The sequence below is a fragment of the Dasypus novemcinctus genome, chromosome 9 (genome assembly GCF_030445035.2).
Source record: "Dasypus novemcinctus isolate mDasNov1 chromosome 9, mDasNov1.1.hap2, whole genome shotgun sequence".
Classification (NCBI taxonomy): Eukaryota; Metazoa; Chordata; class Mammalia; order Cingulata; family Dasypodidae; genus Dasypus; species Dasypus novemcinctus.
Window position 1 is genome coordinate 76,474,454 of NC_080681.1, and position 15,636 is coordinate 76,490,089.

General features: G+C 41.8%; 1 non-coding gene across 1 annotated transcript; it reads right to left on the reverse strand.

Annotated features, from left to right (window-relative positions):
- Positions 1–11,996: 11,996 nt before the first annotated feature.
- LOC111759440 (U4 spliceosomal RNA) lies at positions 11,997–12,137 on the reverse strand. The gene has a single exon (XR_002793423.1). It is a non-coding gene; the product is annotated as a U4 spliceosomal RNA (small nuclear RNA).
- Between the last annotated feature and the right edge of the window lie 3,499 nt (positions 12,138–15,636).

Sequence of the window (15,636 nt, forward strand, 5' to 3'; positions counted from 1 at the left end):
TTCCTGCTTGTTTACTATCTCTCACTCCTTCCTAAATTGCAATCACCTTAATGAAAAGGACCTTCTCTATCTTTTCCATTGCTTTCTCCCCAATGCCTACAACACTCCCTCGAACATAGTAGAAACTTAATAACTGTTTTTGAATGAATGGCTAAATGAAGTGTACAGTTCATGTCTTGAAAGTAAAATCCACTGGAATGTTCACTTGTCATTAAATATTAACATTATGTACATGTAGGGGAGCTTCATTTTAGAACATTTATCTTCCTATATTCATATTCTTAGTCCATTCATCTTTCTGACCTCCAGGAATGCTTACTTTTCTCAGCTTCCAAGCCAAAATCAGCTTCTTTGACATATATAAACCCCAGGCTGCTTTTTGACTGGGTTCAATAATGCCCCCTTATGATACTGTAATTTATCAAGAGTTCACATTCAAACTTAAAGAATTCAGGGGAGATTCCTTGTCTAAACGTGCAGAGCATTTGGAGGCAAAACAAGTAGACTGATGTAGTTAAAGTGCTGGGGTGGGGAGAAGAAAGGAAATAATCTTTTATGTTGACAAGCTATGAGGCAAGTAAAACCACCATGTTTGGCAGGTATTATTTATCTACAGATGAAAACTGAGTAAGCAAATGACTTTTCTAAACCTAAAAACCATACAGTTAATAAGTGGCAAAGCCAAGACTCCACCCAAAGTCTTCTGATATCAAAATCCATGTTCTTTCCATTAAGGCAGGGGTTCTTAACCAGGTCTAAGGAAAAACTTCAGTGGGGAGGGGGGTCCATGAGCTTGAATTGAAAGAAATCAACTTATTATCTTTATTTTTTCTGACCCCTAACTGAAATCTAGGATTTCCTTCACTTATGAATGTATGCAATGAGTAAATTACAGTATATTCATTTCTTATTACTGACAAAGTGGTCCATGGAACAAAAACTGTTAAGAACCCATGCATTAAGGGGAATAGCTGCAGGTAAAGCTAGAACAGGAGAAAGAACTTTTCCATTGATCACAATAAGCTGTTGCAATTACAACCCAAAATCTCAGTGATCAAGCACAAATAAAGTTTATTTCTAGCTAAAAGACTCTTGTCAGTCCAGGTCCCTATCAGGGCAGCTCTCCTCCAGGTTGATCCAGCATTCCAGGACACTTCAATCTTTTGGCACCTCTATCTCAATATACTTCCATGATCACAATTGCAAGGGAAGGAGCACCACAGAGCTCTTCAGCTCTTAAATACCGTCACCCAGCAGTAAAATGTCACCTCTACTCTCATTTTATTGGTCTAATCAAATTGTATGGCCTTGCCTAACATCAAGGGGCAATCACCCCCTGTGACTGGAAGGAGGCAACCAGAAATACTAGAAAGCAGTACAAATGTCTTCCTCTGGTCTCAATCGTGAAAGACCTTGAGCATCAACTAAAGAGAGGAGACTTTACACTGTTAGCTAGTATGTAGCCAGGGAAGGCTTTTGAACATGGAGTGGCATTATCAAGAATCAGTATTCTATTAAGGCCTAGGACAAAGGAACCCATGAACCATGAGGCCCAATTTCAACCTATGAACACTTAGAAATGGATAATGTTGCCCTTGCCTTTGAATATATGGGCCTGTGTGCCCTGACATTTCATTTAATGTAAAGGACACTTACAACCTGTCTCACCTTGATGTAAACAAAGATTAGCACAGGTCTCTTTGTCCAGCTCTGCAGGTGGGAACCTTCTCCTCACATCCCCACCTCCAGTCACTTATTGTCCCACACCCTCAGCCTGCCAAAACATCTTCCAAACAGCTGGAAGTCCAACTTGCTGACTCTGCAAAAGCCCCTCTTAAATTCTTCCTCTCTTAGAAAGCAGCTCTGCCCAAGTGCTGAGCGATTCACACCAGATGGGATGCATTTACACAGAACCAGGGCCAAAGAACACCCATCTCTATGTGCACAGTTACAACACACTGCCACAGACTGGACTGAAAACACTGTCCAAAGCTCTGCTTCTCACACATGTCAGATGTAATAATGCTGTGTCTGGATGCTTTTCGTAAAATGGACTTCCCTGATTAAGAAAATAATTTTTTTAATAACTATCCAGTCATATTTTTTCACAATATATACCATCCCCTTCACATATACTTGATCTTGAGTCAAAGCCAGAAAGATGTTCTTTAGTCATGTGTGTCTCTTTGAAAGCTGGGGCTTGGACCTATCCATTCCCTACTTAATTTATGAGATAAAACATGTTCTGACTACAAACACATGCCAGTGACAGTTGTTTCTTTTTCCAAGACCTTTCTCTGTGGAGTTGGAATATCAGTCTACAAGTTCAGGCCTCTTCAATTTTGAAGCTAATATGCAGCAGGTTATATTCTCTGGAAGTGGGCTCTGAGATGGAAATTAGTATGCAGGGGGCTTATTAGAGCCTGCTTCTGAGATTTATACTTATGGAAGGGAGAGGATGGTGTGGGATTAGGCAGAGGGAAAAATCATGCTGCAGTGAAGCCCTCAACAAAAGCTTCAGCTGACCCCACAGGTTGCTCAGAAGCTGGGATGGCCCTTCAGCGTTATCTACATTGCAGCAGAGGTGACAGGTTTTCTGCACCAACCAGTCGCTGAATGGGGATCTGACACTGATTGAGACAAACATTTCCAGCTGAAGGCAATTTCCAAAGAGGGCCAGCAGCATTTCCAGTCACTGGGGACACAAGTCATTCATTACTGGAGAGTAATCTGTGGGGCACAAGACAGCATCCACCACATATTTTATGTCCACAACTAGACTTCTTGTTGAGCTGCGTGATGCTGTGGTATGGCTTATGGAACCAGCTGGGCACTAGATCAAGATTGGCCTCTATGAGGTGGGTGGCCTTTAGTAAAACAGAACTGAGAAACTCAGGCAATCACAGAGGCTGAGCACCTAATAAAAATCAGGTTTGTGGCCAAGCCCTAGCCATTTCTGATCCTGCCCTGAACTCCGTAACACAAGTCATGTCCAAGTCCCAGAAGCCCAGGCTGCCTAAAAGTGGAAGCTATAAATGGAAGCTGTGAATAGATTCATCCCATCCTAACATTTACCTGTAATTCCATTTCTGAGAGGCTGATGTCAACTAATAAAGAGTCCACTCTCTGAGCCCATCTTGTGCCCTTAAATCAGACCAATTCACCCACAGCCAACAAGGGGACGATAGGTACTCTATGTACTCTTTTTCCCAGATCCAAGCATTTGCTTGGTTTGGAGGTTTCTTGCATTCTCTCAGCCTCTTTGAATTATTGAAAACATGTTTCTTCCCCAGCTAGGGCCCTCATCCTTGATAACTCCAACTCACCATCACTTCTCACTTCAGCTCCTGGATGTTCCAGGAACTCTGGACCAAAGCCAGGATATGCCTGGAAAATTTGCCCCCTATGCGGTCTAAATCCTGGTCATCACTCTAGACAGACCTAATTCAATCCCCTTGAAACAAGGAGACTGCACATCTTATCTTACACCAGACTCACAGGACCATCAAGTAAAAGAAATGACAACAAAGCTTTAGAGGCCTGGACATACAGCTCCTGGGCCAGTACTCTTCCTCCACATCACACCACCTCTCAGTGCCTGCAGTATCCACACCAATGTTTCCCAGGAGGACAAAGAACAGTCTATGCAGACAACAAAGCATGGCCCATGGAGTGAATCCATAAAATAAGGAACGAGGGAATTTGTTGACTGTCTATTGCAGTTTTCATTTCTCCGTCTCAAAGATGAGGCAAGAGAAGCTTAGAAGAGATGTGTTCCAAGTCACATACCTGGTATGAGACAGAGCTGGAAACTCCTTCCACCAAACCAGTTGCCTACTTGAACTTGATGACTACTCACTTTATAAAATCACTCTACTTATAGGGCTTTTAGGGTGTTTCAGAGAGGTAACTGAAACTCTGTCACACATACTCATTTGTGTGTGTTTCTGTTTCCTCTTCTCTCTCTCTCTCTTTCTTTTGGAAGGGAAAAGTGATCATCTAGTGAAAAATACTTTCCTTAGAAATCATTTGAGATACAGTAGATTGCCAAATACTGGAAATGAGAAAGAAGTAAGATGTGAGAGCGAGGGCAAAAAAGAAAACATTCAACAAATCCTAAAAGGCTAGGGAAATGCTTTGGGCACATATCTCTCACCACTGCCCCAGACTTTCATATAGCTTTTTGAGTTGGCAAATCCTCAAGTGGTTGAGCCAGGGTGGCCTGCGCCACCTCTTGCCAATCTCAGGCATCGTCTTGAAACCTGCCAACCAAAAACAAACCAACTGCCCCCACCTCCAAGTCTTGATGTGTTTGGATTTCTTTCCTTCTTGCCAAAACCTGATTTCCTGTTTCAGAAAAAAAACTTTAAAATGCCCTTGAAAAAAAAAGTGAAAAGACTCCTTAAGGGAGTTTACACATCAAAGAGCTCTTAGAAAGAAGGTTTTGTTTGGTTAAGTGCACATGACTCAGAAAAATTGTAATTAATTTTCCCCTTTTAAGCGCTAAGGATTTTTTACTGAAATTGAGCAAAAGATTTGTGGACAAACCATAAATTCTTGGAATTTCAAGGAGCATTTATCTGGTCTGATGTACTCATTATACAGATGAGGAAACTGAGGCCCAGAGAAGAAAAGTGATTTATCTAAGATCTTACAGCAAGGTAGCATCAGAACTAGACCCAAACCCAAGCTCTGATTCCCAGTTTCATGTAGTTTCCATGCTTCCACCAATTTCCCCTGCAATTGGAAGTTAGCAGATTATTTGAAAATCAAAGATAACTTAGTTAGTACAAAAACACTCAGAAGGAAGCTTGTAAGTAGTCTTGTTAAAATATATATATATAGTGGAGCCAAGATGGCAGCAGAGTAAGGAGCTCCTGGAGTCAGCTCATGAAAGAGGGCAATTAGTGATCACCCATAGCTACCTAAAGCGCCTGTTTGGAGGACCCAGGGGACCAGAGGAGTATTCTGCAACATCCTTGAGAGTGTGGAAGGAGGCGACTACCCATCTGCACAGGGCGGTGCCTGTGGCATGTAAGCTGCCTCGGGAACTATCCCATGGTTGGAGTTGGAAGTTCCATTCCCCCAATAAAAATGGGAGGAAAACACGGTGTGGCACTGACTTCAACTACTGATAAGTGGATTCGGTGCGCTGAAGTAGAATCCTAGGAACAACTAAACTTTGAGCCTGTCCAGGTCAGAGGGAAGTTGGTGGCTGCTATTCTGACTCTGCCCCAGACACTAGGGGAAGCTGCACTGACTGAAAATCATAGTGCTTGTAAGGACCAGCTTCTTTCCACCCAGGTTGGATTGCAGGTCTAGCCTAAACTGCGGTCCCACCTCTGGCAGGGAAGAAGCTGGGGGGACCTGCACCATCTCTCTGGAAAGCTGCAAGCCAGGCTGCAGAAGCTGATGCCCATCCTACTTTAGGGATGCAAGCCACCTCAGGAATTATTCCTTGCCTGGAATTGGAAGCTCCATTTCCCATAAACAGTGGAGGAAGACATAGATGTCTACTGACCTCAGCTACTGATTAGTGGACTCGGCTAGCTAAAGTATAAATAATCCTAGAGACAGCTGGGGTCTGAGCATGTCCAAGTGGGAAAGAGTCCCATAGCCGCCATTTTGACTCCATACCCTGGCACAAGGGAGAGCCTGGCTGACTGAAATCCCGTGAGGTTAGGGATGGGCTTCTTTCCACCAAGATTGGACTGCAGCCCTAGCCTAGGCTCCAGCCCCACCGCCAGCAGAGAGGTAGCTGGTGAGACCTGCACCAGGCTCTCCAGGCTATTGCAAGTGGTCTCTGTTGGCACAGGCTGAATAGTCGAACACCTGGGGCTGCATCCCCACACCCCAAGAGAATAGGAGAGGAGCTGGATGTCCTCGGCCTCTCCAGGCAATGGCAGGAGTTTTCAGCCTGCACAAACAGGTATGTTGAGTGTCTTTGAGCCCATCTCCACTTCTGTGCCCCCACAGGATAGGAGGGGGCTTGTGTTGCCTCAGCCTCTCAGGACAACTTAAGACAGTTTTGGTCTGCATAAGCCTGACTGTTGGGCACCTGTGGCTCCACCTCCATCCACAATAGGACAAGAGATGGACTGTGTTTGCCCAGCCTCTCTGAGTAACTGCAGGTGCTTTTGGCCCACACATTCTGGACTGGTGGGTACTTGTGGACTCAACCTCACCCTTCAGTAGGAAAGAAGGGGGTTGGTCTTTCCACAGCTTATTTGGGCAATGGCAGACCTTTGGCCTGCATGGACTGGACTATTGGATGCCTCTGAATCCATCCCCACCCCCAGTAAGATAGGAGGGGTCTGGTGTCTCCATAACATATCTGGACAATGGTGGGTACTTTTAACCAACAGGGACTGAACCATCAGGTGCCTGTGGATCCCACTTCATGCCATAAGAGAAAAGAAGGGAGCTGATGTTTCCTCAGCCTCTCCATGCAATGGCAGGTATTCTCAGCCTAAAGGGACTGACCTGTTGAACACCCATAGAACCACCCCTACCACCCAATAGGATAGGAGGGGGCTGATGCTTCCTCAGCCTCTCCAGGCAACAATGAGTACTTTCAGCCTACAGGACTGATCTGTTGAGCATTTGTGGCTCTGTTCCCACCCTCTTAAGGGCAGAAAGGACAGTACTCCCTCAGCCTCTCAGAGTAACCACAGGTGTATTTGGCCCACAGAGATTAGATTGTTGGGCACTCCAGAGGGTCCATTCCCACCCCCAGCAGGAAGAGTGTCTGGTGCTACATCGGTTTACTTGAGCAACTGTGGTCATTTTGGACCCACACAGCATAGATTGCTGACCAAAACTATAGTTCCATTCCTGCCTAAAGTAGGGGAGGAAAGAGTGTGAACCTTCATCAGTCTCTCCAGGTGACTACAGACAGTCTTGTTTTGCCCAACTTGGATTATTATACATGGCTGCAGCTCTGTCCCTACCCCTGACAGAGGAGAAAGGTGGGAGAAGCTTCATCACTTCCTGGGCAATGTGGGTAACTGCAGCCTCCATAGCTTATAGCACCAACTACATCCTTATAGCACCTACTACACAACCAGCAAGGGAGAAAAGATAAGAAATCCCTAAACTAAAGGGAGAAACTGCACCCAGAATAAATATATCTAGCAAGCCAGATGCAGAAACACCAACAAAAAATTATAATCCATACCAAGAAACAGGAAGAGATGACCCAATTAAAGGAACAAGATAAGCCTGCAGATGCCATAAAGGAATTGAGACAACTAATCTTAGATGTTCAAACAAATCTCCTTAATAAATTCAATGAAATGGCTAAAGAGGGAAACGGACTTTGGCCCAGTGGTTAGGGCGTCCGTCTACCATATGGGAGGTCCACGGTTCAAACCCCGGGCCTCCTTGACCCATGTGGAGCTGGCCATGCGCAGCGCTCATGCACGCAAGGAGTGCCGTGCCACGCAAGGGTGCCCCCCGCGTGGGGGAGCCCCACGCGCAAGGAGTGCGCCCATGAGGAAAGCCGCCCAGCGTGAAAAGAAAGAGCAGCCTGCCCAGGAATGGCGCCATCCACACTTCCCGTGCCGCTGACGACAACAGAAGCGGACAAAGAAACAAGATGCAGCAAATAGACACCAAGAACAGACAACCAGGGAAGGGGGGGAAATTAAATAAATAAATAAATCTTTAAAAATAAAAAAAAAGAAATGGCTAAAGAGATTAAGGAGATTAAGAAGACATTGGATGAGCAAAAAGAAGAATTTGAAAGCACACAAAGAAAATAGTAGACCTTATGGGAATGAAAGGTGTAATAAATGGAATTTAAAATGCACTGGAGGCATATAACAGCAGATTTAAGGAGGCAGAAAAAAGGATCAGCGAGCTCAAAGACATGGCCTCTGAAAGCAAACAAATGAAACAACAGATGAAGAAAAGAATAAAAGAAATTAAACAGGATCTCAGGGAACTGAATGACAGCAAGAAAGATGCAAACATACATGTCATGGGTGTCCCAGAAGAAGAAGAGAAGGGAAAAGGGGCAGAAGGAATATCTGAAGAAATAATGGTAGAAAATTTCCCAACTCTATTGAAGGACATAGATATCCATGTCCAAGGAGCACAATGTACTCCCATTCAAATGAATCCAAATAAACCAACTCCAAGACACATGCTAATCAGAATGTCAAATGCCAGAGAAAAAGAGAGAATTCTGAGAGAGCAAGAGAAAAACCAATGCATAACATATAAGGGATACCCAATAAGATTAAGTACTGATTTCTCATCAGAAACCATGGAGGCAAGAAGACAGTGGTATGATATTCCTGCAGGAAATACTAAAGGGAGTGTTACAGCCTGAAAAGAAAAGACAGCAGAGAGAGGTCTGGAAGAGTGTCTAGAACTGGCAACTCTAGCATTAACAGTAACTAAAATTGTCAAATATAAAATGACAGATAAAATACAAAGATCAAAATGGATGAAATAAGAACTGCCTTTACAGTAATAACATTGAATGTTAATGGATTAAACTCCCCAATCAAAAGACAGAGACTGGCAGAATGGATAAGAAAATATAAGCCATCTATATGTTGTCTGCAAAAGACTTACCTTAGACCCAAGGATACCAATAAATTGAAAGTGAAAGGTTGGAAAAAGATATTTCATGCATGCAGTAACCAAAAAAAAAAGCTGGGGTAGCTATACTTATTTCAGATGATATAGACTTTAAAAGCAAAACTGTTATTAGAGACAAGGAAGGATATTACATATTAATAAAAGGAATGATTCATCAGAAAAAAATAACAATCATAAATATATATGCACCTAATCAGGATGCCCCAGGATACATGAGGCAAACACTTGCAAAACTGAAGGGAGAAATAAACATCTTTACAAAAATAGTTGGAGAATTCAATACGACACTCTCAGCATTGGGAGAACTGGGTATCCATCACCCAAAAAGAGAAAGAAGTCCCCTATCTCAAACTTAAACAAAAATTTACTCAAAATGGACCACAGACCTAGATATAAAAGGAAGTACAATAAAACTCCTAGAAGAAAATGTGGGGAAACATCTTCAAGACCTGGTGGTAGGTGGTGGATTTTTAAACATTACACCAAAGGCATGAGCAATGAAAGAAAACATGGATAAATGGGACCTCCTCAAACTTAAACATTGCTGTGCTTCAAAAGACTTTGTCAAGAAGGTGAAAAGGGAACCCAGTCAATGGGAGAAAATATTTGGAAACCACTTATCTGAGAAGGGATTGATTTTCTTTTTTTTTTTTGATTTTGTAAAAATATTACATTAAAAAAATATATGAGGTCCCATTCAACCCCACCACTCCCCCCCCAGCAACATTCACTCCCATCATCATGACTCATCCATTGCATTTGGTAAGTATATCTCTGGGAATCTCTGCACCTCATGGTCAATGGTCCACATCATGGCCCATACTCTCCCACATTCCATCCAGTGGGCCCTGGGAGGATTTACAATGTCCGGTGATTGCCCCTGAAGCACCATCCAGGGCAATTCCAAGTCCCAAAGGCGCCTCCACATCTCATCTCTTCCTGCCATTCCCCATACCCATCAGCCACCATGTCCACTTTTCCCACTCCAATGCCACCTTTTCTCTGTGGACCTTGGATTGGTTGTGTCCGTTGCACCTCTATGTCAAGAGGAGGCTCATATTCCACATGGATACTGGATGCAATCCTCCTGCTCTCCGTTGTAGGCACTCTAGGCTCCATGGTGTGGTGGTTGTCCTTCTTCAACTCCATCTTAACTGAGTGAGGTGAGTCCAATAAATCAGATTGTAGGAGCTGGAGTCTGTTGAGGCTCAGGGTCTGGCTATCATATTGTCAGTCCAGAGATTCAAATCCCTTTAATATATCTTAAACCCCAACACCAACTACAATTCCAGTAAAGTAGCATGAAAGTCTTATGAAAAGAGATCCCATCTGAGTCCAGTTTGATCACACAGAAACACCAGCTCTAAAGAAAGGCCATCTGACATGGCAGTGAACCCCATCTGCCATGACCATAGAACCCGTGGGTCTCTTTAGCCCTCCAAGGGGATTGTATCTACTTTATCTGTCTCTTAGACTCTGCTCAGTTGTGCATAAGGGCAATCCTTCTGACAGCCTCCAGACTCTTTTTTAGAGACTCGTAACCATATAAACTCATTTCTCCTTTCCTTTTCCCCCTTACATTAGGTCAAACAGCATTTTGAAGTCATGTTATTATATGTAGACAGGGATATTCTGCAGATCCGCATCGAACCTTCAATTCTATTTAAAGAGATCATACAATGCAACAATAAAAGAGCAAGCAATCCAATTTTTAAAAATGGGCAAAAGATTTAAATAGACATTTCTCCAAAGAGGATATAGAAATGGCCAAAAAGCTTGTGAAAAAAATGCTCTGTATCACTAGCTATTAGAGAAATTAAAATTAAAACAACAGTGAGATATCATCTAACACCACATAGAATGGCCATTATTGAAAAAACAGACAGCAATAAGTGCTGGAGAGGATGTGGAGAAATAGGAGCATTCCTTCACTGTTGGTGGGAGTGTAAAATGGTGCAGCCTCTGTGGAAGACAGTTTGGTGGTTCCTCAGAAAGCTAAATATAGAACTGCCATATGATCCAGCAATTCCTCTACTAGGAATATATCCAGAAGACTAAAAACTATGACACGAATAGACATCTGCACACCAATGTTCATAGTGGTGTTGTTCACAATTGCCAAAAGATGAAAACAACCCAAGTGTCCATCCACCACTGAATGGATAAGCAAAATGTGGTATATACATACAATGGAATACTATGCTGCAGTAAGAAGAAATGAAATTGGGACATATGGGATAACATGGATGAGTCTTGAAGACATTACACTAAGTGAAGTAAGCCAGACACAAAAGGACAAATATTGCATGGTCTCATTAATATGAACTAAATACAAATAATAAACACTTGGAATTAAAACCTAGCATATAGGTTACCAGGAGATAAGAGGAGGGTTGAGAAGAACTATGGATGCTTAATGTATGTAGAAGTTTTAATTAATTGGACTGTAAAAGTGTGGAGATAGATAGAGTTGATAGTAACACATTATAGTGAGTAGCAACTGGTTTATAAATGGGATTGTGGCTGAAAAAGGAGTCTGGGGAAGAAAATGTCAATAGAAAGAAAGCTAAAGAATAATCTAGGTACCAAATAACAGTGAATTCGGAGGCAGTTGAGAATGGTTAAGGGTACAAATGCAAGAGAGTCCTTCTGTGAGCTAGAGCAGATGTACATCACTATAGCAGCATGATGGGCACATGGTGAAGCATACGAAAACTACAATTGGTGTGAGCTATAGACTGTGGTTAACAGCAATACTATAATATTCTTGCATCAGTGCCAAAGCTGTACCATGTTGATAATGGAGGTGTATGGAAAAAGTGTGCCAAATGGATGCTATGGACCATGACTGGTGGTAATAGGCTGATGATATTGTCTAATAATCTGTAACAGATGTTCCACCAGGGTGTGGAGTTGTATGGAAAATCTACACATCTATATAATTGTTTTGCAAGTTCACACTATCTGTAACAAAAATATATTTTAAAAAACATAGTATGGGTTGGGGGGGAAATACACCAAATATTAAGATAAGAACTATAGTTGGTAGTAATATTTTGGTAAGGCACTTGCATAATTTGTAACAAATGTTTCACAACAATGGAAAGAGTTGGTGAAGGGTTAATGTATGAGACCCCTGTGTGATGTTATGTATGTTTATTCTGTAAGTTCACAATCTTTACTATATACTTATTGTTTATGCATGTTCATGTATGAATTATATATTTCACTAAAAATTTTGTTTAAGATATATATATATCAGAGTCTGTTTTAGTTCCCTAGGCTGCTCAAAGCAGATACAATGAAATGGTTCAGCTTAAACAATGGGAAATTTTTAGCTTACAAGCTTAAATTTTTTTTAAAATTTTGCCGTTTTTTCCACTCAGTCTCCATAGAGATTGTCAAAAATTGCCAGTGCTGACTATGTTTCAAGTCATTATGGTCGAATATTGGGAAAAGTTTTCAATTAGCAATAACCACAGCTCAGATAGACCTCACTGGCTACAATACTTGCACTGCGCAAGGCTGAAGCTTACAGTTTTGAAGACATGAAATGTCCAAATCAAGTCATCATCAAGGGGATGCTTTTTTCCCGAAGACCAGCTGCCAGGAAGCTTTGGCTCCTCTGCCACATGGCAAGGCACACAGTGGCATCTACTGGTTCCTTCCTTCTCTTCTGGGTTTTGTTTTTTTTTTCTCTCTCTCTCTCTCTCTTCTCTCTTCTCTCTTCATTCCATTTATAAAGGACTCCAGTAATAGGCCTACAACCCATCCTGACTGAGGTGGGTCATATCCTAACCGAAGTAACCTCATTAAAAGACCCTACTTAAAATGGGTTCACACCTAGAGGAATGGATTAGATTTAAGAACATGTTTTTCTGGGGTACATTCAGCTTCAGACCACCACGAAGTCTAATAAAAATCTAAAAATAAGTCATAACTAGAATTTCTAGAGCATTTATTATGTACCAAGAATTATGCCACGTACCATACATATATTATTATTTAATCATCACAACAACTTTATGAGGTATTTACCATATTTTCTCCACAAAAGAAAGTGAAGAGGGAGGGAGGACAAGAATTCAAATTCTGGTTCAAGGTTTAACCTTATTTTTTTTGAACAGCCAAAATGTACCAGGCTTTTTCTAATACTTAATATCAGTTAAGCCACAAAGCAATCCTAAGAGGTGGATATTATCATCTCCACTCCACAGATGAGAAAACTAGATCTTAAAGAAATCAGCTATCTTGCCCAAGTTCTCACACCAATTAGTGATAAAGCTAAGATGGAACCTACGACTGGACCTCAAAGTTCCTTCTCTTTTGATCAACCCCCACAGGATTATTGTGTAGGTTAAATCAAATCATGGAAGTAAAAGTTCTTTGTAAACTGTAAAGAATTTAACAGATTTGAGGAATTATTGTTTTTAAATCCAAGTTGTTCCTTTTTCCTTTTAGCTACAGAATCCCAGGGCCCAGCAATGACAAGGGGCCCAGGTCTCTCCGTTGAAAAACATTTTCCAAATAAAAGATTTGATTGAACACACTCTTGTTTTCCTTGGGTAGGTCCCAACCACCCAAATGTTTAATTGGGTTGGAAAGTCTACATCAATTTGATCCTGAAGGCCATTGTTATAAACAAAAGAGAAATGTGGAGCTTTACTCTCCGACCGTTCAGAGTATAGGAAGGTGAAAAAAAAACCACAAATACCAGTTATCCCAGTAGTCCAAGTCTTAGATCAAATGCTACTCCATTCACTCATTTGCTCATCTGTTCACTCACCACTGTCTTATGAGCATCTTCTGTGGACTGTATCCTGCTCCAGGCATGAGGACTGCAGAGAGGAATGAGCCACATCTTACCCTCAAGGAGCTTTAGCCAATATCTGCCATAAACATTTCCCCATCCTTCCTGCCCAGAATTTCCCTTTTCTCTACTCTCCAACATTTTTTTCCAAATAAAACAAATATATTTCAAAATAAAAACTTGTATTTTCATTTTTTTCAATTTTTTTGGTACAATAATTCATAGTTATCATATAATAACTTATACACAATGGGATTGATCTTTGTTCTTTTCTTCCATCACGTCAAGTCTACATGTTCAGGCTTTATTCCCCAACATTATTTTTTGATAAATATATTACCACAGTTTGATCTAAATATAGGTACATTTTATATAATATTTGTCTCTGGAGAAAAAAATCAAATTTTAATATGCAAACTTTTATTTCTACAATATAGAAATAGAGAAAACTACAGTAGGCACATGACCTAATTGTGACTTCTAGATGGTGATTTCTAGATAGTCTCCTACTGTAAATGAATGTTGAAAATCTTAAGAAGACTATATGTGCACTTGTGTCCACCTTATCCCAAATATTGTGCATGTCTATTGACAATCTGGGAATTTAAAGGTGCAGCCCTCAAGAAATCGCTCTATGACAATTTATACCAGCTAAAGCATTGACTCCAATCTTCAGACTATTAAAGTTATTTCTGTGTTTATTGAATCAAAGACTTAATGAACAAAACAATCATATACAGCCCACAAGGAGTTTATAGCCTTTAAGGGGAGACTGATATATTTTTCAGTCTGCACTGGGTCCTGAGATCACTGGGATGAGAAAGCAAAGGGTCTTCTTCATGGGGCCCACTTTCTAGCAGGGAAGTCAGGCTCACAAATACCTTGTTTTTTGTTTTTTGTTTTTTAAAGATTTATTTTTTAGTTCTTTCTCTTCCCTACCCCCCCCCCCTTTGTCTGCTCTCTGTGTCCATTCACTGTGTGCTCTTCTGTATCTGCTTGTATTCTTGTCAGTGGCACCAGGAGTCTGTGTCTCTTTTTCTTGTGTCATCTTGCTGCGTCAGCTCTCCATGTGTGTGGTGCCACTCCTGGGCAGGCTGCACTTTTTTTTACGCAGGGCAGCTCTTCTTACAAGGCATGGGGCTCCCCTACATGGGGGACACCCCTATGTGGCAGGGCACTCCTTGCACACATCAGCACTGCACGTGGGCCAGCTCACCACACGGGTCAGGAGGCCCTAGGTTTGAACCCTGGACCTCCTGTGTGGTAGGCAGACACTCTTATCAGTTGAGCCAAATCAGCTTCCCCAAATACCTTGTATATGGTAATTTTCTAAGTACTGGGATAAGGGAATGCAATGCCCAGGGACACAAAGGAGTCCTCCAATCCAGCTAGGGGAAGTCAGTGGTCAGGGTAGTCTTCCTGGAGGGAAAAAAAAAAAACAAATGTCATGAAATATAAGCAGCTATTATTCAGGAGAAAGGGGGTAGGGGGTGGGGGCGGCCATTCCAGGAATATATACAGGCCAGATGTGTGTGCCCCAAACCAGCCATGCCAAGTCAGTGCAAGAGGAGTAAGAAGAGAGAGGTCTCAAGAAAGAGTCAAGGGCCAGGTCAGGGAGGACCTGCAGACCAAGCAAAAGTATTTGGGTAATTCCTGAAGTTGTCAATGCCAACACTGAAGGTTTTCAAGCAGGATTCTGCTCAGATTTTACCATGGCATCCTCCCCTAAATGTGGCCTTTCATAGAAGAGGCGCTCAAGGAGTGTTTGCTATTTTGACTTGAAGTGACTAACCCTAAAGATGGTTTATAGACCTACCTGCTTAGAAGAAATAATCACATTTCCCTTTCTCTTACCTACCTAACCAGACCCCACTCGGTCCCTCCTTTTATCTTTTTTTTTTGGTGAAATCTGCCCAGAAATCTTAGCCTCATGGAGATCTTTCTCTTCTTTCTATATCATTTATTACCAGTCACTCCCATGCTGTATATTGAAAAGCCCTATAGAGTAATAGAAAAGCTTCAAGTCAGACACAAAAGTCAGTCCTAACAAGTTCAGGAACCTTGGGGCCAGTCAATTCAGTTCTCTAAGCCTCAGTTTCCTCATCTTTAAAATGAAAGTAACAATATCCATTTATCTGTTGTCCTTTTCGTCTTTTATATGACAGAACCCACCCACTCACCCCATTCCATTTTAGGTGGGGCACACTTGGGAAAGT